The following is a 22,893-nucleotide window of genomic DNA, read 5'->3' on the forward strand; positions in this document are numbered from 1 at the left end:
GACAAACTTCCAAACCATGTCAGGCTCTTTCCTAATCATTTTTCTTTTGCATTTTAAAAGTGAAGAGGAACGAAATCTTCAGGCTAAGCCACAGTTAAATGGTCTGTGGAGGAACAGTTAAAGCAAGCATCAAAATATTAAAGACATAAAGAGCTTTCACTAATACCAGGTCATCAGTAGGTCAGGCCACTGGCTTTCCAACCTTCATAAAAAAGGGAAGGGGCGATTTCCTGTCCAGTTCTGAAGCGAGCATGGTGCAGCCTCACTGCATGGAGAATGCCGGAAAACCAGGCCTCTTAAGCTCAGAAACAGTCTGTGGCCCCAGCAAGGCCCAGGGCCTGGGACCTCAAATGCAGAAGAAATGCCTGATAGCCACAGGGCCCAGAGGGGCCCGCAGCACTGGGATACAGAGATGGCACTAATTCCCAGGGCGGTGGCGACCACCAGGGCATGCCCAGGAGCTCAGGGGTCTTGGCGGTACCAGGGAAGCTCCTTCCTTCACCCAGCAAGCAGCTGAGGCTGCGGAGACCTGGTACCTGCTCACGAACATGCATCTGACAAATACTTATCGTTGAACACCTACAGTATGCTGAGCTGTTCCAAGTGCTCTAGATGGGCTGGCTGTGGTTAGAACAGAAAGCCTTGCCCTGAAGGACTGGGTGGACCTCAGAAATACCTCTTAGAAGTGTGAGAGTTCACTTTATGCTTTTCTGTGTACAAATGGGCTTGCATTGCTTTGAAAATTAGGAAAAAAGTTATTAAAGAAAGTTATTAGAAATTGTTTTTGAATAAATATCCACAAGGAAATAGAAACATGAAAAGGAAATACCAGCTAATTACACATCCGCAAGCGCAGTGGACTCTGTACTCTGATGAGGCCTCAGGAGGTGTGGTCAGAGAATCAACACCAGATGGTCCTAGAAGAATTGATTGTGAACTGTTATTGTCAAAGAAATCATAGGAGAACTGTAACTGTTGGTCAATCTGGTGATGTTTTATTCATGCACTTCATTATTCATTCAAGAAACTTTTTGTGTATTAGATTCTGAGAATATAGAGACGTGGGCAAGTTACCATCCTGTCCTCTAGGACCACACATTTCTGTTGCAGGGGCAGATACGTTAATGACTACAAACAGCAGAATGTTGTAGGTGGCATGGGAGAGTTGGGGACTGGGTGTGGAAGGGACCACAGGAGAGAGATGACCGTTTTATCTTGGCCCACAACACAGAGTCTGTTACACAGTAAGCTCTCACTCCATTACTGAACAAATAGTGTTCGGGCAAAGCTTCATGGATTTGAGAACCTGGTAATTACACATCCTTCATCTATGATGAAAGATGATAGCTTTGCTTCTTGCATCTGTTCCAATTGCCTTTGCTCTTTTCTTGGCAACATCAATAACTTTTAGATGTTGTGTGACCAATGCTGGTCTTGTTTTCATCACATCACCATGTGTCCTTGCATTCCTCACAATAGTTCTTTATTTCATTCTGCTCTCCTTCCATTGCTACCTGCTCTTTCTTCATAATTTTTCACTCCTACTTCATAAAAGCCGTGTCTTCTTATGTCCTAAGGAAGACGCAAAACAGTATTTTAGAATTCTCTTCTGGTTCACGGAGTACATCACTTTCAGAAATAGGACTTTCCTCTAGACTTCTGAATGACATTCCATTTTCTTTAATCTGCAGTACTGCAGAGCTTATCCTGCAAGAAGGGAAATCTGTTCAGATCTACTGGTTGCTAAAAGACACAGTGTGATTTTCTCTTGACTCCACTCACCATCCATTTGGACGTTTGTGGAATCTCATTCTTAGATACACAACTGGAAGATAGTGTAGTGTGCAGAGCTTGGTGCAATTTCCAATGACTACAGAGCGTGTATTCCTTTCGTGTAGTTTTGTAGGATTGAGGCAGAATCTTCTCCTACAGCTAATATCTGTCTGGTTGACATTCTGAATAAATAAAACGTGCATGCACACACACACACACACACATACACACACACACGCAACTGGTCCCCAGAATATACTGTTCCCAGGGCTTTTCCTGGTTCTGTCATCACCCAAAACCTCACTTTTGTTGGAAATATGCTTCCCCCAGCAATTGACCTATCGCCAGCCTATGTCTGACCACCTCCACCACCATGCACATATGTACCCAACTTTCTGCACTTTTGTTTTCTTAGAATTTGTTTATTAAATGGGCATTGCAATTTCTAAATAAATGCAGAAAGAGGGGAATTGTTGGTAAGGTCAAGAGGAGAAGAATGGAGTGCTGCTTTGAAACACACAATCCGAGCAATTGAGGGATGGATTCCCAATTTTTTTGGTTGATCCAGACCCTGGGCTTCTAAGCCAGAGGTAAAAAAAAAATCTAGAAAGAAATAAGATGTCTTCCTTCTTGGCATTATAGGCCTCTTCTTTTGAGATGATGGAACATGTACTGTTTCTGAGTTTGATTTTGAAGTTTGCCTTATAGAACTTAGAATCTACATTAGAGTCTACATTTCTTCCATATTTGGGCAGTGGATTTTCCAATTGTTTTAACTTCTGGTGGGGTTACGTGCTTTTACTCTTTGTGCATTCTAAATAGGTATTTTAGTAGAAAGTTGACAAAGGTTATATTAGGTACTGATAAACAGATTCAATTTAAAACCAGAATCCCTAATCTATTACATATTTATTCATCCATTGATTCAACCAACTAATATATATACATACAAATACATATATGTATATATACATACATGTATATATGTGTGTATATGTATATATACATACATGTATATATATGTGTGTATATGTATATATACACATATATAGATGTGTGTACATATACATATATGCATATATATGTATATAGTTTTTTGTTTTTGAAGGTCTTGCTCTGTCAGCCAGGCTAGGGTGCAGTGGCACAATCATAACTACTGTAGTCTTGAAAACTCCTGGACTCAACCTGTCCTCCTGTCTCAGCTTCCTGAGTAGCTGGGACTACAGGCATATGCCTCCACACCCAGCTAATTATTTTATTTTATTTTGTAGAGTTAGGGCCTCACTACTTTGACCAGGTGGCTCTTGAACTCCTGGCCTCAAGTGATCCTCCTGCGTTGGCCTCCTAAAGTGCCGTGATTATAGGTGTGAGCCACCACTCCCAGCCTTCCAACTAATGTTTATTGAGTTCCAATTATTTGCCTGGTCCTATAGTAGTAAAAACCCCACCCTGTCTTCATGAAGCTTATTGTCTAGTGGGTGTTTCAGGCTCCAGGTAATTCCATACAATATGATAAATGCTTCCAGATTAAGTACAAGGAGTGCCTTCTCTGCCCTACACTCTGGGCTATGAACCAGACGTCATGGGAGAAAACACTTGGGACGATAGGTTGAAGGTTCTTGATAACATGTTCATAGGTTTAGCCTTTGAAGCTGTGAACCTTTAGATGGGGGAGCCCCTGAGGAATTTAGTGCAAGGAAGTGAGTGACTTGTTGAAAGCTGTGATTTAGGAAATTACTCCAGTAGCCAAGTAAGGGGTGAACTGAGATGGGAAGAGAAGGGGAAGCAGTAAGGCCAGTCAAGGAGGCTATCTCAGGAGGCCAGTGGGGATGCACTGAGAACTTGAATTAAGAAGAGTAGAAACAGAGAGGGCAAGGCATTTAAAGGATCTGGCAATCAACTGCATGTGGATGGCAAGGAGCAGGAATACTGGCGGTGACACCAAGATTCCAGGTGCCTGGGGAAATGCGGGTGCCATGCACCCAGAAGGGACAGCTCAGAGCAGACACAGCACTGGGAAGAGATGGCGATGGTGGCTTTAGACATGTTGAGAAGGTAATCCCTACCTGTCTGCTCTTTTCTTCACTTTTTTATTCAGCTTATTAACTTTAATCTTAGGTTCTAATACTTGAGGCATTGAAAGTTTCTACAAAGAAAAATCTAAATAAACCCCCTTGAAGTAGATACGAAGACTGAATCAACACTAATTATGCTAACTCATCGCTTGATTCCATATGCTCTGGGGTCACATGTGGCTAGCTGGTGCTTTTCATCATCAATATGCCCACCCATTCCAAGCAATTAACTTACTTTGCATTCCCAAAGGGTAGGTCTCAGTTGTAATTTTCCATATGCAGGCAGTGGGCCAGATATGTAGGGGCCTCTGCCCAAACCACAAGGAGTATCAACTGTCAGGACAGAAACAGTATTCCAGAAATCTGATCATTCAGTCTTCAATATTCAAAAACTCACTTATTTGAAGAGAGAGGGCAAGCATAAACTTGGCACCGCTTTAAAGTTATTAAAATCTGGTTCGATTCTTCAGTGTGTGGATTCCCAGGAAAATTCCACTCTGATTTGCCAACCTCTTAGGTCTGTGGGTTATAGTAAAAGAGAAGCTGCAGATTAGTTCCGATTAATTTCCATCATGAGAGTCAATTCTTGCTTTTCAGGGAGAGATTAGGGAAGGAATGACATGGATAATTAAAATCCACAGATAGCACAAACACCCAATGTAACTAGCAATTTCAAATCCTCCTCCACTGAATTTTTCTTATTAGAGGTGTCAAGTAGCTAGGCTCAGCCCACCTTTGGGGGCTGGATCTAACAAAATGTGAACATATCTGCAGGCAAGCAGGTGGGAGCAAGAAGATGAACAATGAGAAGCTGGGGGTTGTTGGCCTTCTGAGATTGAAAATCAGCCAATCTTGCCCACTCTCTGATGGTGTTATTTAGAAAATCACATCAGCTCTGTTAGTTTACGTTGTGGGCTGCCAGGCAAGATTTTTAGAAAGGCCGGCTTACTTACTCTTTGTTCGTCATGGAAGAGCAGCTCACTGATCAAGAGCCCCACCCTTGTGGAGAATGGGTTTGCAGGAATTGCAGGCAGAAGGAGGTGACATGGCAGAAGCGGACCTCCAAGAGCACAGGCCTTTCTTATTTGCCTCTGACCTAAAACTCTGCCAGTTTCAGCTATTGATGTGACATGGGCCCAGCCCAGCTTGCAGCTGCTACCACTTTAGATTTTCTTAGATGCAGCCTTACGCAGGCTTCATAGGGCCTCCCATTTGCCTGGCATTCGAGGCTGCACATTATCTAACCCAAATCACACCTTTATTCTCACTACTCTCCAAACCGTACACCACCTTTGGCCAGGTTCACCCCCTGGTGGGTAACATATCTGTATTTCTCACTATCTTGTCTTTGCTCCTGTCATTCCTGAACCAAATCCCCCCACCCCTGAATTCTCCACCCACTCCTCTTGCTGGAAATGGAACTACTCTTCAAGGTCCAGCCCTTCCTTCAAACCTTCCCTGTTTCCCTCAACTTGAAGTGATCATTCCCTCCTATGACAGCACTTCAGTGGTATGTCTTTGATGACACCACATTATGCTTTCTATTATATCACGGTAGCTTATATACCTTATGACTTTAATGTTCTCTGAAATGTGGGTCATGACCCATTAGTGAGCTTTGAAATCACTTTAGTGGGTTGTGACCTGAATTTTAAAAAATGAAGTAGAATAGAGTAGAATAGAACATTTTAGAGTACATTACACATAAACATATTTCCCTCTTTGGTTTATGATCAAAAAGCTTGAAAGTCACTGCCTCAAGTAGTAGCGATTTTTTCAGCTTTTATATAACAGAAAGCCTTGATCCAACCAGCTTAAATAACAAAGAATGTATTATCTTACATAATGCAAAGTCTGGAGATAAGGCAGCTCTAAGTTTGGTTTATTAGCAATTTTTTTTTCTTAGATCTACCTCATTTGTCCTATTAACAATTTATCAGCAGCATCGAGGACTCAGACTTTTGCCATCTCTGCCGTCTTTCTAGCTACCTCCTCTCCTGTTTGCCAAATGGCTGTAGGACTTCCTTGCATCATAACAACATCCACAGAAAAAAGAAGCTCTGTATTCTTTGGGTCTCTATTTATCAGCAAAGAAAGCTTTCCTAGAACTCTCCCTACCCCCAGATCTTCTATATTGCTCTTTGATATAAAGTGAAATCAAATGAATTACATGCCTAGTCAGGAGTGGCAAATCAAAATTAGCCTAAAGCAAAATTAGTTTAGACCAGTCTAAGAGCACTGTCCATGAGCATCTCTCTGGTTCTACTGATCAGGGAGAAGGGGTGATTGACGGATCTGGATTTGGGGTAGGCAAGCATAAGTATCTTCCAGCCACACACAAGGTGCATCTCAGGAGGGCCAGGGTCCCTTTCTCTGCAATGCTTCTCACGTAGCAAGTCTAGACAGTCACCTCCACTTCCAGTGATAAATGAAATCAATCACTTTGCCTCAAAGTATGAATATTCATGGGATGCAGGGACCAAATATCCAATTTGAGATACTAGAGGCATTCTGCAGACATAGCTCATGATTTTTGTTCCTGTATAATTCACCAGAGGTTAGCATTTTTTTCCAGGTCTTAATTTTTCTACCGAATTATCAAGCGTAAAGGGCTAGATTAACAACATTGTACATTGTAATACAATTTGAATAATAAGATACATATTTGTCACAATGCAGATGGCAACTGAAGGTTCACAGATGGAATTGTGGCTCTCGAGATGAGATGGTGAGCGTGTGGCGGTGGGTGTGGAGAGAGGCGGTATCAGAGGTGGAGAGACATTACGTCATCCCAGATATGGGGTTTCTTTGGGAACTCTGGCAGGGTTATTGCTGAATCATTCCGTGAGGCAAATTACTGGTGTGTTAGCTGGACAAAGCTCACTGTAATTATGCCCTTGTGTGTTCCACCACTCCCCTTGGCATTTCTCTGCTTATGCTGCCATTTAAGGCCAGACTTAACATGAACACATAAAATCATATCTGCAAGAGTCAGTGGCAGAGAGGATAAAGGCAGTGCTGTTTTTCCTTTCTTGAATACACGCACGTGTGCATGTGTACATGCACATATACAGACACACACATATCCCTTATCAGAGAAACCACAGGTTCAGAGGACTTTGAACTGTGGAAAAGCTTTTGCTTCTGAGATAGTTAGAATCTTTTTGCTTTCTCCATTAAAATGCAAGATCCTCCTATCTGCCCAGCAGATAAAACACGACTGTGAGTGCCTTGCAATTCCTTGAAGGCTGCCTTGCGCTCGCTCGGGAGTACCAGACAGACCTCATCTCACTGCCAGACACTGGGTGCTGTCGATGCACCTGGTCGGCCAGTCAGGCCCAGGATCGGAAGGCAGCAGGCTCGGATTTCACTCTTGCTTAGATTGCTAACTTATGACCCAGTTGTTAGGCTGTGTTGGGTCAGTGGGCCCTAGGCACAGTCCCAGCTCTGCTAGAGCTTGCTTAACTTTCCATGTTCAGTTTCAGGGACTTCACTTTAAGAAGGTCCTTGGCAAACTGGGCAGCATACTGGCTAGAACGGGCAGCATGTGAGATGTCCGGAAACCATGAAGAAACAACAGGAGTAATAATTATAATTGTATAAGGCTTTCCATTGCATCATCCCATTGGATTTACTCAATCTTTTTTTAATTTTTATTTTTAAACAGGGTCTCACTCTGTCACCCAGGCTGGAGTACAGTGGTACAATCATAGCTTACTGCAGCCTTGACCTCCTAGGCTCAAGCGATCCTCCTGCCTCAGCTCCTGAGCAGCTGGAACTACAGGTGTGTGCCACCACGCCTGGCTTGATGTGCTAAAAATACCTTGCAAGGTATTTACACTTATTCTAAAGAGATTCTAGAGACCTTAGATGGGAGAGACTGAGGTTGGTGCCCAGGAACCTTCTTCAGTAGATTATTTAACAGATGGCTTGGGACAGATTGGAGAAGGAAGTGGTCACTACAGAGGACTGCCATGGCTTCACTCTCATTTCCTTTCTTCAGCATGACCCTGTAACTGATTATAAGAGCTAATATATATGAAGTGCTTTCTACGTGCCCAGCACTATGCTAAGTGTTTCAAAGCATTTAAGCTTCATAACAAACTGTGAGGTGGGTGCTGTTATTATTTCTATTTATAGATGAAGAAACTAAGCCTTGGAAGCAGAAGCACCTGCATTTCTGTTTGTCACTGTTCCTTCTGTTCCTTAAAAGCCTGGCTTGTTCTCATTCTTCAAGACTCACTTCCTGGTCATCAGCGAGGCTTTCCCTGCCCACCTATCTAGTAGCCCACTGCTAACTCCACGGCCCTGGCAACACTCACCCATGTCCATCTCCTTCATAGGACATATTAGAATCTGCAGGTATCTTTAAAAAAAATTTTTTTAAGAGATGGGGTCTTGCTCTGTTGCCCAGGCTGGAATGCAGCGGTGCAATCACAGCTTACTGCAGCCTCAAACTCTGGGGTTGAAGCAGTCCTCCCACCTCAGCATCCCAAGTAGCTAGGACCACAGGTGTGAGCCATCATGCCCTGCTAATTTTAAAAAAAATTGTAGAGACAAGGTTTTACTATATTGCCCAGGCTGGTCTCAAACTCCTGAGCTCCAATTTTCCCACCTTGGCCTCCCAAGGTGCTGGGATTACAGGCTTGAGCCAAGGTATTTTATTTATTTATTCACTGGCTTATTTTTGGTCTCTACTATTCAGACATAAGTTTGGTGAGGACAGGGACTTTGTCCCTCCTGTTTGTCCTATGCTGGTGTCTAGCAGGGTGTCCAGAATATAATAGGAACTAGATAAAATATTTGAATGGATGAATGAGCGCATGCAGGAACGAATGTAATTCAATAATGGGATTTGGGCCCAAGCTTGTCTCATGCCAGAGACCAAGGGCTCAATGCCCCTCTGTTCTGCTCCTATGTTTTACTCACTCATCCATTCAACAAGCTTCGTTAAATTATCAACAAATGCCAGGCACTGAAGTAAGTGCTGGAGAATCCAATAAGTAAGATACAGTCTCTGGCCTTGAAAAACTCACTTCCGAAGGATCGAGGTAGAGGTTGGAAGTAGAAAGTGGACATACCTTATAATAGAGTTAAGTACAAAGTGACATAGCAACAAAAAGAAGGGACTACCTAACTGCCCCTGCCAGACTGGGAGGACTTCTGCAGAGCTGGTTACTTTGAACCTGACCTTGAAAGAGGATTCTGGGCTGTTGGGAAAGGAGTCCGTGTAACTAGAGACAGGAAGGAGAACACATGAGTGTCTAAGGACTGGCGTGGGACTCTTCCCGTCCTATACTGTTGAGTCACATTTTGATCACTGTACCCAGTTGTTAGGAGGGTCACTGACTAACTGACCATTTAATGGGAACATCATGAAGGGGAATTTTACCTGGGGTGGGGGTAGAGTGCACTGGGAGTGGCATCTGGATGACCTCTAACTATCCTCCAACTCTAAGAGTGGTGTGACTGGAAGGACTGTCTCATGGAGAAAGGCACCAAAAGACAGAACCAGACTACAGGTACATATTCTTCAAGACAGAATTCGTGTGTGTGTGTGTGTGTGTGTGTGTGTGTGTGTATGAATATGAATATATATATATATTCTTGCCCTAAATTTAGAGAATTTCCTAATGAGAAGGATAACTACAACCAAAGTGTACATATTGTAGTTTCCAAAACATCTTCCCAAACATGATCTCATTTGATCCACCACTAGCCTTCTGGGTATTCTGAAACTCAGAAAGACCATTTATTACTCATTTATTCAGTCAATGTGTATCGAGAACGAAGCCCTGGCCCAGACCTGGGCAGTGCACAGGGGTATAGTCCCAAAAGTGCTTAGGTGCAAAGAGGAAGTGAAGGGCCGTGACTCTATCCAGCATGTAGGAAAGGAATTCCACCCAGGGACGCCTGAATTGTGCTGAACGTGGGGGCCAGCATCCTGGGCTCCTGAGTCAGTCTTGCCCTGCACTCACTCTCCAGGCATTGGATAATTAAATGAGATCATTCCTTCATATGTCCTGGTTAGGTTATAGGCTGGCTGCTAAGACAAAGACCCTTAAATAGGTAGGACTGCACCAAGATGAAAATTGGTTTCTCTCTCATGCAGCCCTCCAGCCAGGTATTGTGGTTGTGCTCCAGGAAGTCATGCAATGCCAGGCTCTGTCCACTTCATTGCTCTGCCAGTTCTAGGGGGCTGACCCCATCCAGACGGTCCAAGATGACTCCTCATCACGACTCATGCTGTGTTCAGATGCAGCTTGATACAGACGCTTAAATGATATCTCCGGGACCTGGTCCTCTCTCAGCGCGGCTCCCTCATCCTCTGAATGAAAATCTCCTCTGCACCCTCAGACAGGCTCTTCCACTGTGATTGCAAGAGGTTCATGTGCTCTCAGCTTTATGTCCACCATCTCCCCTTTAAGAGTCAAATGCAAGTCCTGTGCTGCCTCTCAGTGACCTGCACCAATCCCAGTGGTGGGACAGGAGAATTTGTTCACTAAGACTATTAGAAGCTCCCCGTCAGCCCACCCCTACAACTGTGTGGCTGAGAGTGAGGGAAGGATGAGTCCCTACAGAAAAATCTCTATACTCTTTGACCAGGAGAAGGATGAATGACTGTAAGTTTGTTTAAAAAACAACAACTCATATTTCTTCTCTCAATCAATTATATGTACTCCTAGAATCTATGATCCATAGCAGCTGTCTTCAAACTCCCCAATTTTGACTACACCCCCAATGAACACATTTATTTCTTTGTAAGTATGCACATGTGCTATTCTACTAATGTATTTCCATGCCACAGACAGCTAGTTGTGCCCAGAGGTCCATCCTTCCTTGCTTCCTTAGTCTAGCATTCCCTGATGGGCACATGGCATCCTAGAATAGACTACATTTCCCAGGACCCCTTGCAGCTAGGTATGGCCATGTGACTAAATTTTATCCAATGAAATGTCAGAAGTAGGGGGCGGGGTGCATTTCTAGGAAGTGTGCTTAATGAGAGAGCATGCGGTTCTTCCCTCCTTTTTTACTTCCTGCTGCCTAGAATGTGAACGTGATGGCTGGATCATGAACAACAATAAAGAAGTGGAAGCCACATGTTGAACATCTTGGAGCAACCAGAGAAGACATCTTGCTAGCTCTGGGCAGTATACCTTTTATTTTATTTTATTTTATTTTATTTTTTGAGATGAAGTTTCACTCTTGTTGCTCAGGCTGGAGTGCAATGGGACAATCTTGGCTCACTGCAACCTCTGCCTCCCGGGTTCAAGTGAATATCCTGCCTCAGCCTCCCAAGTAGCTGGGATTACAGGCATGTGCAACCATGCGTGGCTAATTTTGTATTTTTAGTAGAGATGGGGTTTCTCCATGTTGGCCAGGCTGGTCTCAAACTCCTGACCTCAGGTGATCCGCCCACCTTGGCCTCCCAAAGTGCTGGGCTGGGTGTCAGCCCTTGCTCTGTGGTGCCCAACAGGGTTAGTGACATTGGTAGTGTGGCTGTACATCTCCTCTCTTCTGAATACACTGTGCTCTTTGAGGCAGGGGCCCTGAAGGAAGTTCTCTGAATCACCTAGCACATCTAGGGCAGAATCCCCCTCATTCCTTGCATTTTGCTTACTCTTCTGGGTCTTTTTCTGTCATCCAGACCTTGCTTTTGCTGCGGAGGAAGAAGACAAGAAACTCTAAAGGAATTGAAAAGATGAGATACGATCTGAACCTGAAGAAGTGGGCAATCTGTAATTGTCAGAAAAACAGATGTGCACTTCCAGCCCGTGCTGCTGCTACTAAGGTGCACCCACTCACAAACCCACTTCTCTGAGCACATGACTCTGCTAGCTCCGCGGGGCTCTGCAGGGAAGGAGTGAGGGAGGGGGAAGAGGCAGAGAGCTGGATTGTCTGAAAGCTTTCTCCAGGTCTTGCCTTTCTCTTCCCTGGAAGGCAATGCCCGTGAGGTCATATCCATCACACTTCCTCAGAGATTGTCAGGATGGACCCAGTTCCATCACTCTGAGGCTGAGGGTCTGCTGACCCCCGCTGAGGCTGTACCTGGGAAACCAGACCTGCCTGGTCTCTTTAGGATCTGGGCGAGTCCATCCTCCCTCCCTTCTCCCCGTGAGGCACCAGTGTCCTGATTGTATCACAGCTTCAAAATTCCCTGACTCATGCCATCCTGGATTTTAGAAAAGAGCTTATTCAAGTGGTGTAGGCTGCACACTCCACCCCCTCCCACTCAATCCAGTGATTGAATTACAGCACCTGTGTGTGGCAGAGGGGCCAGGGAAGGAAGGGGCTGGGAAGGGGGAGAGGGGCTCCTGGAACCAGAGGGAGAGGCCTTTGAGGAAAACTTGTGATGATCTTGTTATGAAAGGAATCTCTTGGTGCCCAAAGAATGGCTGGCCCTTAACCCCAGGTGTGGGCTGGTTGGAAATGAGGAAGACCTCTGAGGTCATCCAAGTCTGCTAGGGAAAAGCAGCCGAGCTGGGAAGGAAGGTATCCCCTACCCCCATCACAGTCTGATCTGGGCTGTTCTCCCACACTTTTCGGTAGCCAGGCTATCATGTGATTTGCTAGTAACCATGGCAACAAACCTTGTTTCACGAAGTATATGGAGAGCAATCCCACAGAAAGAGATCCGTGTTGTGCTTTACCCAAGGGCAGCTTGCCTCCAACCCAGTCTGTTCTCCATTACTGCTGTGGCGATTGTTGAAATGGCAGTGATTTGCTCTTTCTGAGCTGGAGACATTGTGGATATTGTTTTGTTCTGTTCTCCTCCTGCTACTCGTCTCCCCGATTTTGGAGCACGGTCTCTGAAGACGAAAGACAAAAATAGCTGTCTCCAAGGGAGAGGATGCTAATGCACTTTCTGTGCTTTCAAAGACTGGTTTTTTGATTGTAAAAACCTCCATCTCCAGCAACTTAAACCTGGTAGCAAGTTTTGCTCTCTGACCACAAGAGAAAGCACTTGTGACAGCCACTGGGGTTCACACACTGCTGTCTGCCGTGAGAAGCCACAGAGAAGTGGTCTGCGCTAGGAAGACTGAACAGCAGTGAGCGGGGGTGCACGCCCACCCAACTGCGGGCACCGCCACTCTCCGGCTCTCAGGCAGAGCTAAAGGAAGTGGCTCAGATATTCTTTGTTGCAAGCAAAGGGCATAATTATAATTTGGCGAAACACCCATTGTTAAGTGATCCAGCAGCCAGCAGACAAATGACTGCTGCGGAATAATGTCTGAGCACGCACAGCGGGCCCTCTGAGCTGCCCGTCAATCTGCCTTTACAGAGACAAGCCAGTCAGGTGCTGCCTTTTTAGGAGAATGCCATTCCTGACTCAGCCACGTGCCGTCTGTGTGACCTTGAACAAGTCACTTAGTCTCATTGGGTATCAGTTTCCCCATCTTTAAAACAGGCAGAGTGATTTTTGGGTAGCCGTTCTCTCTGGGTTTTGATAATATGGAGAAAGTACTTCAAAATAGAAATTAAAAGGAAAGTACTTCAAAACTATAATCACTACAAAATATCATTATCCTTCTTTTAGCTGTGGAAGTATCCATTTCTAAAGGATTCAAAAAGTCAGAACAAATAAGCAATTAGGTCAAAAAGTTATGGTAGTGCCAAGCTACAGAAGTTACCACTCTGTGGTTTTTAGCTAACATTTAATGAGTGCAAAGCCAAAATTGTGTATTTCATTTCATCTTCACCACACTTCCATGGGTGTCATTGATTTGCATTTTGCAGATGACACTCAAGTTCACATAGCCAGTGATAGAATCAGAATCCAGCTCCTGGCTAGTCTGATTTCCAAGTCTAGGTTGTTAACCTGCTGCTGGAACATTGTGCTGGGGCCGTTTCATTTGAAACATTCTCTGTGCTGTTGGAGGGCAGTTGCCTGGTGGTTTCCTGGGAGCTCATAGAGGAACATGGTGTGTGTGTGTGTGTGTGTGTGTGTGTGTGTGTGTGTGTGTGTGTATTTATGTTTATAAAGAGGAGGCTGCCTTGCTTCCTTATTTTGGGGCCACTGATTTGTCTCACGCTTACATGACCATCTCTTAGGGTCTTCATGGAAAACTTCTAGCTCAGCCAAGAATGTTGTGTCTGACCTTGTTTCGATGGTGAGAACAGAAGTGCTATTAGTGAATGTGCAAAGCCAGAGAAACGGAGTCTTGTGACACCATTGTAGAGGCATAGAAGCAGAGTCAGCAGGTAAAAAGCTGGGCCACCCTGGTTCCATGCCCTCGGATTGTCTAATCTCACTCTACTGGTCACACGTGCCCTTCCAGAGTCACTCTAGACTGTTCTTGTCCTTTATGGCCTGGTGGGCTCATCTCCTGGACCACATCAATGGGCCTCCTTGCCCTTTGTTTTCTGGTTGCATTTGGGTGATGGGGAGCCTTGGCAGGAGAAAAGAAAAATGCCAGGGCATTATTCTCCCAGTTCCCTCCCTCCTGGGTGGCTGGGGTTGGCTGCCCTTCAGTGATAAGGACTTCCAGCTGTTGCTAGCCCTGGGATATCATGTATCCCTTGCAGTTTCTTACCTTGCTTATACTTTTATAAATGTCCCCTTACTAAACTCTCCTCCATTACCTAGCTGAAGTGTGCTCATCGGCTACCTGATGGGACCCTGCCTGATACAGTAGGACATAGGACCTGCTTCCTAGGACTACTGTGACAATGAAATGAGTGAATATGTGTAAGGCAGGTGCTCCACGTAGCTAGCACATGGAAGTGGGATTAGCCCCCATCTCAGTGCATTTGCAAACGCCCTCTGCAGGGCTACAATGTGACCAGCACACACTCTGTTTGGCAGGGTAGTTTGTCCAGTAGCCCCACCTCCATTCTCTCCCCAGTTTTGGCTGCCTTCCAAAGGGAAATGATGCATATTCAATAAATTGAAGTCAGTGATTTGTATAATGGGAAAAAGAGAAAAAAATATCCATTAAGTTCATTGAAGGTGCAAATGAAGGGTCAAGAAGCATACACAGAAGTTATGTATTTATTTATCCTAAGAAAATATATTAAGCACTTGCCATGTGCAAATGATTTGGCAATGAATAATATAGATGTGGCCCCATTCTCTCATAGAGCTCCAAGAGGAAAGACACAGTGAAACAGAGGATACTGAGCAATCTTTTCCCTCAGGGAGGTGAGGTGTCCACTGAGTTTGAAAGGTGAGTTGGTAACAGCCAGATTGGGGATAGGATGGTAGGGAGGCAGGGGGGTCTCTTGGGCTGAGGGGATCCCATAGCAAAGAAGAATGTAGCTTCAGAACCACCAGCAGGGCAGCGAGCGTGACTGTGAGTTGCAGGCAGGGACTGGACCCTGGCAGAATTTGTCTCTTGTAGCAAGAAACCTGGACTGCAGTGACCAGTTTACACAGGGGAGAAACACGGTCAGATCTGGGTTTTAGATGGATCCCTCCGACTATCATATGAAGGACAAATTTAAAGTAGGCAAGACTCCCAACTTCTGGGGAGGCTTAGTAGTCATCAAACAGTTGACAAGAAAGTCCCCAACAAGGTCATGGGTCCAAGTGATAGGGAAGAGACAACTGTTTGAAGAAATACTCTAAGGGGTAAAATCTCAGGACTTAATAATTGATTGGCTTTGGGATATGAAAGAAAGGGAATAATACTCCCCGCCTGCCCCCAGTGTAGGTAGATGATGGATGATGGCAGAGCCACCAACTGAGATGGAGAATGTAGAAGAAAAAGCAGATTCGGAAGGTGTGGTGGCTCTTGTCTTGTCTATCTGGGACCTTGTGCACTTCTGGCCCCACTTTACTCTGATAACGGACCCCAAAAAGTGGAGCCATGATCCAAGTCAGGCCTGTTAAATTCACTTCTGGAGCTTGAATCTATACAGCGACCTGGTTCTCACCCAGCAGTCACCAGGTTATTCAGTGATCCCCTTGATTCTAGGAACCACCCTGCAGTCCTTCCAATTAATAAGCTGGTTGGGATCAGTCCCGTTGCGTGCAACCAACGACTTCTAGAGGACAGATGAATAGTTCAGTTCTGGACCTGATGAGTTTCAGGCCCATGTGACATCCCTGTGATGACCAGCAGCTCCAGGAAGTATGAATCAGAGAGGAAAGGTCTGGGCTGGAGTTATCAGCATATGAATCATGGTTGAAACTAGGAAAGCATCAGACCACCAAGAGAGAGAATAGCAGTGGGCAGAGGGTGGAGTCCAGGAGAACAGGTAAAAGCTGAGGGGAAGAAAACAGGAGAAACAGGAAATTAAATGGCCAGAGAGGCCAAGGAGAACCAGGAGAGCAGGATTTCCTAAAAACCAAGAAAGTAAGAGTTTGAAGAATGAATAGTTGAAGATTTTACATACAGCCGAGAGGCTAAAGTAAACTAGGGGCTGAACTTTGGACTTGAAAAGTAGACTGTTGATGACTCATGGGGCAATCTCACCAAAGGGAGGAAGACGGAAGCCAGGCTGTGTGAGGTGGCAACGTGCACAGGAGGCGGGAGGTGAGGAATTGGAGGGAGTGGGTCTGGGCAGTTTTAAATGAGAGATGAAAGAGACAAGACAGTCCTGGGGAGAGGTGGGGTCAAGGGAGGGCTTATGTTAGTAACTGCAGTCAGGATTAGCCAGATGCAGAAGCCTTCCACCCAAAACCTACTACCATGTGGTCTGAGTGAATCGAGACTTGAATGGTAACAATAACCCCAACCACACGGAGCACTCTTTCCCAGGTGGGAATTTGGCCTGCTGTCAGAGGCGTCATGACTAAATGTTGCGGGGTGGGAGGGGGCTGATGAGAATTTTGGAAGTATATAAGCTGGTAGATTTCTTGTGCTACTCATGCCTGACCTAGTTTCTAGACAGGACAAAAGCAAAACAATAACAATAACTAATGAAGAAAAAGAGGACAAATTGTGTTTGTCCTTTGGTATTCAAGTTAAAAATCCCCTCCCCACCCCAAAATTCAGGAAAAAAAAAGTCTCAGAAATTAGTATTAAAAAGGACAATAATTGCTCTTAGGTTAGAGTATGAGAATAAATTCCTGGCTGGGCATGGTAGCTCATGCCTGTAATCTCAACACTTTGGGATTATGGGCGGGACAGATTGCTTGAGTCCGTGAGTATGAGACTAGCCTGGGCAACATGGCCAGACCCTGTCTTGACAAAAACATAAAAAATTAGCCAGACATGGTGGCTTGTGGTTGTAGTCTCAGCTAGTCAGGAGGCTGAGGTGGGAGGATCACCTGAGTCCAGGATGTCGAGGTTGCAGTGAGCTGTGAATGCACCACTGCACTCCAGTCTGGGTGATGGAGCAAGACCCTGTCTCAAAAAAAGGAAGGCTTGGCTGCTTCCTTGTGCTGATTAATGTTTCAGAGATATATTTATTGGCAAAGGATGGATGAAAATACAGTTGAACTAAGACAGGTTTTTAAAAAAATTATTAAAAATTTATTGATACTATAAAATGTATATTTGCTCATTGCAGAAAGTTTGGAAAATACAGGAAGACATAAAGATAGCTTGAAGTCCCACTACTAGTAGTAACATTTTGGAATATTCCCTTCTAGGCTTTTCATCAAGTAGCATATCCAGTGACAGAAGAAGAAAAACCAATCTGAATGGTCTAGTTTTGTTGTATTTATTTATTTATTATTTATTTATTTGAGACAGAGTCTTGCTCTGTCGCCCAGGCTGGAGTGCAGTGGCTCAATCTCAGCTCACTGCAACCTCTGCCTCTTGGGTTCAAGCAATTCTCCCTGCGTCAGCCTCCCGAGTAACTGGGATTACAGGAGCCTGCCACCATGCCCGGCTAATTTTTTGTATTTTTTAGGAGAGATGGGGTTTTGCCATGTTGGCCAGGCTGGTCTTGAACTCCTGACCTCAGGTGATCTGCCCGCTTCAGCCTCCCAAAGTGCTGATGGTCTAGTTTTAACATCTGTGGCAGAAAATAGCAACAAGAGAAAGCCTGAGTATGCCCCAGAGTTAGATCTAGAACCCAGATCTCCTGATCCTAGGATCAAAACTGTTTGCATCATCAGACAGGTGTCTGTCATATTACAGGTATAGATGTTTAAGAAACCTGACATCCTAGTCCATTCCACCCTACATTTCCATGTCTAGGCTATCACTCTTATATGAGTAGCTGTGGTAGATTGGATTATTGTTCGCTATTCTTTTCTCCTTCCTTTTTGTGATTTTGCGATGTCTTCCAGTAGAGTTGGCCAATACTTTTTTGCCCCTTTGTCTTTGGATTTAACCATGTGTGATATAGTGAAATATACATATTTGGTATATTTGGTCTTGGTCCCATTTCCTGGCATACAACTCCTAAAGTACTTCAAATTTCCAAAGTGATGTGTCTTCGTGTATGCTAATAAGCTGATTAGGCTAGCAGCCCCTAGGTAGCTTTGGGATGGGGGCTGGTCACTGGAGAGATCAAGGCAGGATTACAGGGGTGGAACTTTCTTTTTTTTTTTTTTTTTTTTTTTGAGACGGAGTCTCGCTGTCTCCCAGGCTGGAGTGCAGTGGCGTGATCTCGGCTCACTGCAAGCTCCGCCTCCCGGGTTCACGCCATTCTCCCGCCTCAGCCTCCCAAGTAGCTGGAACTACAGGCGCCCGCCACCTCGCCCGCTAGTTTTTTGTATTTTTAGTAGAGACGGGGTTTCACCATGTTAGCCAGGATAGTCTCGATCTCCTGACCTCGTGATCCACCCGCCTCGGCCTCCCAAAGTGCTGGGATTACAGGCTTGAGACACCGCGCCCGGCCAGGGGTGGAACTTTCAGCCCCACCCCACAACCTCCTGGGAGAGGAGGGGAGCTGAAGGTTAAGTTGATCACCAATAGCCAATTAATTGTGCCTATGTAATAAAGCCTCCGTAACAACCCCATCGGACAGGGTTTTTCTCTCTCTCTCTCTCTCTCTTGCTTTCTCGTTTTCTCTCTTTCTTTCTGGAGTTTTGCTGTGTCACCCAGGCTGGAGTGCAGTGGTGTGATCTCGGCTCACAGCAACCTCCACCTCCTGGGTTCAAGTGATTCTCCTGCCTCAGCCTCCTGAGTAGCTGGGATTACAGGTGCCTGCCACCATGCCTGGCTAATTTTTGTATTTTTAGTAAAGACAGGGTTTCACCATGTTGGCCAAGCTGATCTGTTTCACGTGTCCATGTGAAGAGACCACCAAACAGGCTTTGTGTGAGCAACAAGGCTGTTTATTTCACCTGGGTGCAGGCGGGCTGAGTCCGAAAAGAGAGTCAGCAAAGGGTGGTGGGTTATCATTAGTTCTTATAGGTTTTGGGATAGGAGCTGGAGTTAAGAGCAAGGGGTGGATCTCACAAAGTACATCCTCAAGGGTGGGGGAGAATTATAAAGAACCTTAAGGGTGGGGGAGATTACAAAGCACATTGATCAGTTAAGGTGGGGCAGAAACAAATCACAATGGTGGAATGTCATGAGTTAAGGCTATTTTCACTTGTTTTGTGGATCTTCAGTTGCTTCAGGCCATCTGGATGTATACATGCAGGTCACTGGGGATATGATGGCTTAGCTTGGGCTCAGAGGCCTGACAGTCTCAAACTCCTGACTCATGTGCCTCTGTGTGAAGAGACCACCAAATAGGCTTTGTGTGAGCAATAAAGCTTTTTAATCACCGGGGTGCAGGCGGGCTGAGTCCAAAATGAGAGTCAGTGAAGGGAGATAAGGGTGAGGCCATTTTATAGGATTTGGGTAGGTAAAGAAAAATTACAGTCAAAGGGGGTTTGTTCTCTGGCGGGCAGGAGTGGGGGTCGCAAGGTGCTCAGGAAAAGGACTTTCGCAAGGTAATGTCATCACTGAAGGCAAGGACTGGCCATTTTCACTTCTTTTGTGGTGGAATGTCATCAGTTAAGGTGGGGCAGGGCATTTTCACGTCTTTTGTGATTTTTGTGATTCTTCAATTACTTCAGGCCATCTGGTCGTATAAGGCAAGTCACAGGGGATGCGATGGCTTGGCTTGGGTTCAGAGGCCTGACATTGACCTCAGGTGATCCACCCACCTTGACTTCCCAAAGTGCTGGGATTACAGGTGTGAGCCACCGCGCCTGGCCAGGACAGGGTTTCTGGGGAGCTTCCAGATAGCTGAACATGTGGAGGTTCGTGGAGGGTGGTACACCCAGAGAGGGCATGGAAGCTCGGTGCCCCTTCCCACATACTTGCTTTATGTATCACTTTCATCTGGGTGTTCATCTGTATCTTTTGTGATATCCTTTATAATAAACCAGTGTTGACAAAAAGAGTCAAACTCTATGAAATATTTGAAGAGATTTATTCTGTGTCAGGCCTCTGAGCCCAAGCTAAGCCATCATATCCCCAGTGACCTGCACGTATACATCCAGATGGCCTGAAGCAACTGAAGATCCACAAAACAAGTGAAAATAGCCTTAACTGATGACATTCCACCACTGTAATTTGTTTCTGCCCCACCCTAACTGGCCAATGTACTTTGTAATCTCCCCACCCTAAAGAAGGTTCTTTGTAATTCTCCCCACCCTTGAGAATGTATTTGTGAGATCCACTCCCTGCCCCCAAAACATTGCTCCTGACTCCACCGCCTATCCCAAAACCCATAAGAACTAATGATTATCCACCACTCTTTGCTAACTCTCTTTTCGGACTCAGCCCACCTGCACCCGAGTGAAATGAACAGCCATGTTGCTCACACAAAGCCTGTTTGGGGGTCTCTTCACACGGATGAGCATGAGACATTCTGAGCCAAATGTGAGTGACCAATGGCCCGTGACAAAGCCCTCTGGAGACCCTGAGAACCCACGTGTCCATGGAGGTCGGGGTGCAGCTTAATTTTTTATACATTTCAGGGAGACATGAAACATCAGTCAAATACATTTAAGATATATATTGGTCCAGTTCAGAAAGGAGAGACAACTCATAGGAGGTGGGGTTTGAGGTTATAGGTAGATTTAAAATTTTTCTGATTGGAAAGAGTTGAAAGAGTTATTACCAAAAAAAAAAGGAATATCTGGCTTAAGATGAGAGGTCATAGAGACTAAAGTTATATCATGGAGATGAAGGCTCCAGGTAGCCGGCTTTAAGGAGAATAGACTGTAAATATTTCTTATCAGACTTAAGGTCTGTGTTGATGTTAATGCTGGTTGGCTTTTCCTGAATTCCAAAAGGGAGAAGGTCATAATGAGGCATGTTTGACCCCCACTCCAGTCATGGCTTGAACCAGTCTTTCAGGTTAAATTTGGAGTGCTCTGGCCTAGAGGAGGAGGCCCATTCAGATGGTTGAGGGGCCTTCGAATTTTAGTTTTGGTTTACAGCAGTAACTCCAAGAATTTTTCCCAAGTTCTGTGAACAATACTAACAAATTAATCAAGCGCAAGGAGGGGGTCATGGAAGCCTCAATTTATAGCCAATTGGACAGAAGTATAGGAGACAACCTATTACTTGCGACTGGTGTCTGAAACATGGGGTAATTATCAGGCCTCTGAGCCAAAGCTAAGGCATCATATCCCCGTGACCGGCAGGTACACATCCAGATGGCCGGTTCCTGCCTTAACTGATGACATTCCACCACAAAAGAAGTGGAAATGGCCTGTTCCTGCCTTAACTGATGACATTACCTTGTGAAATTCCTTTTCCTGGCTCATCCTGGCTCAGAAGCTCCCTCACTAAGCACCTTGTGACCCCCCACTCCTGCCCACCAGAGAACAACCCCCTTTGACTGTAATTTTCCTTTACCTACCCAATCCTATAAAATGGCCCCACCCCTATCTCCCTTCCCTGACTCTTTTCAGACTCAGCCCGCCTGCACCCAGGTGAAATAAACAGCCTTGTTGCTCACACAAAGCCTGTTTGGTGATCTCTTCACACGGCGTGAGTGACAGTAGTCTTGTGGGGCTGAGCCCTCACCCTGTGGCATCTGATGCTATCTCCATGTAGATAGGATCAGAACTGAATTGAATTAGAAAACTCCGCTGGTGTCTGCTGCAGAACTGATACATTGGTTGCTGGTGGGGAGAAATCCCCACATACTTCTTGGTGACCACAGGTAACAGAAGTCTGTGTTGATTGTTGAATGAGAGTACAGGAACAACTGATTTTGTTGATCCCTATATTCTCAAACCATGTAACTCACTTCAACTCATAGAAACATTAGTAGAAGTGATGTGAGCAGACGCTTTAAATGTGCTTTTGAGGCTTGATTTTACCTCTTGCACTTCTGCCATCTGCCACAAGATGAATCTACATGAATAGCCTCTAGTCCCAGAATGAGGCGACATTTGGAATAAACCTAAACACAACTAGCAGCCTGGAGTCAAGTCTATCTGGTTCCAACCACCCAAGACAGTCACAGCCAACCTGCACACCCATAAGCAATAAATATTTACTGTAGTAATGGACTGAGATTATGTGATTGTTTGTTACACAGCATTATAGTAGCGGACATCTGACTGCGATAATTGCTCACATGTGAAACTATAATCATTTTTTATGTTTGCATTTCCTTTATCCCCATTGCTAATCTTTGTCAGGTCCTCTGAAGCTCCTTTGAATCATCTTCCGTATCTGTTCCCTGATATCCGTTCCACCATCATGACCCTTCATCACTTCTTAGTTGGGTTCTTGCAATGGCTTCCTTAATGGACTCTTATTTCTTCCCCATCCAATCTTTTCTACACAGAAGTGCTAGCATGAACTGCCTTACAGAGTCCTTGCACAACAGGAAACCTCTGCTTGAAAGCCTGAAAATGCTTCCATCTTTTTAGAGCCAAAACAGCCAAGCAATTCAGAGCTCTCGCTCTCTCTCTCTCTCTCTCTCTCTCTCTCTCTCTATCTATATATATATATATATATTTTTTTTAAAGATGGAGTTTCAAAAAAAGAGTTTCAGCTCTTGTTGCCCAGGCTGGAGTGCAATGGTGTTAGCTCACGGCAACCTCTGCTTCCTGGGTTCAAGCGATTCTCCTGCCTCAGCCTCCTGAGTAGCTGGGATTACAGGCATGCGCCACCATGCCTGACTAATTTTGTAGTTTTAGTAGAGATGAGGTTTCTCCATGTTGGTCAGGCTGGTCTTGAAC

At 45.1% G+C, this 22,893-nt stretch overlaps 1 long non-coding RNA gene across 1 annotated transcript; it reads right to left on the reverse strand.

The window, feature by feature from the left end:
• Positions 1 to 973: 973 nt before the first annotated feature.
• Positions 974 to 12,871, reverse strand: LOC135964787 (uncharacterized). The gene is made up of 3 exons (XR_010577423.2): positions 12,440 to 12,871; positions 4,084 to 4,367; positions 974 to 1,572 (listed from the first exon to the last, which is right to left on the reverse strand). It is a non-coding gene; the product is annotated as an uncharacterized lncRNA (long non-coding RNA).
• Positions 12,872 to 22,893: the final 10,022 nt, after the last annotated feature.

Source organism: Macaca fascicularis, chromosome 8, assembly GCF_037993035.2.
Source record: "Macaca fascicularis isolate 582-1 chromosome 8, T2T-MFA8v1.1".
Taxonomy (NCBI): Eukaryota; Metazoa; Chordata; class Mammalia; order Primates; family Cercopithecidae; genus Macaca; species Macaca fascicularis.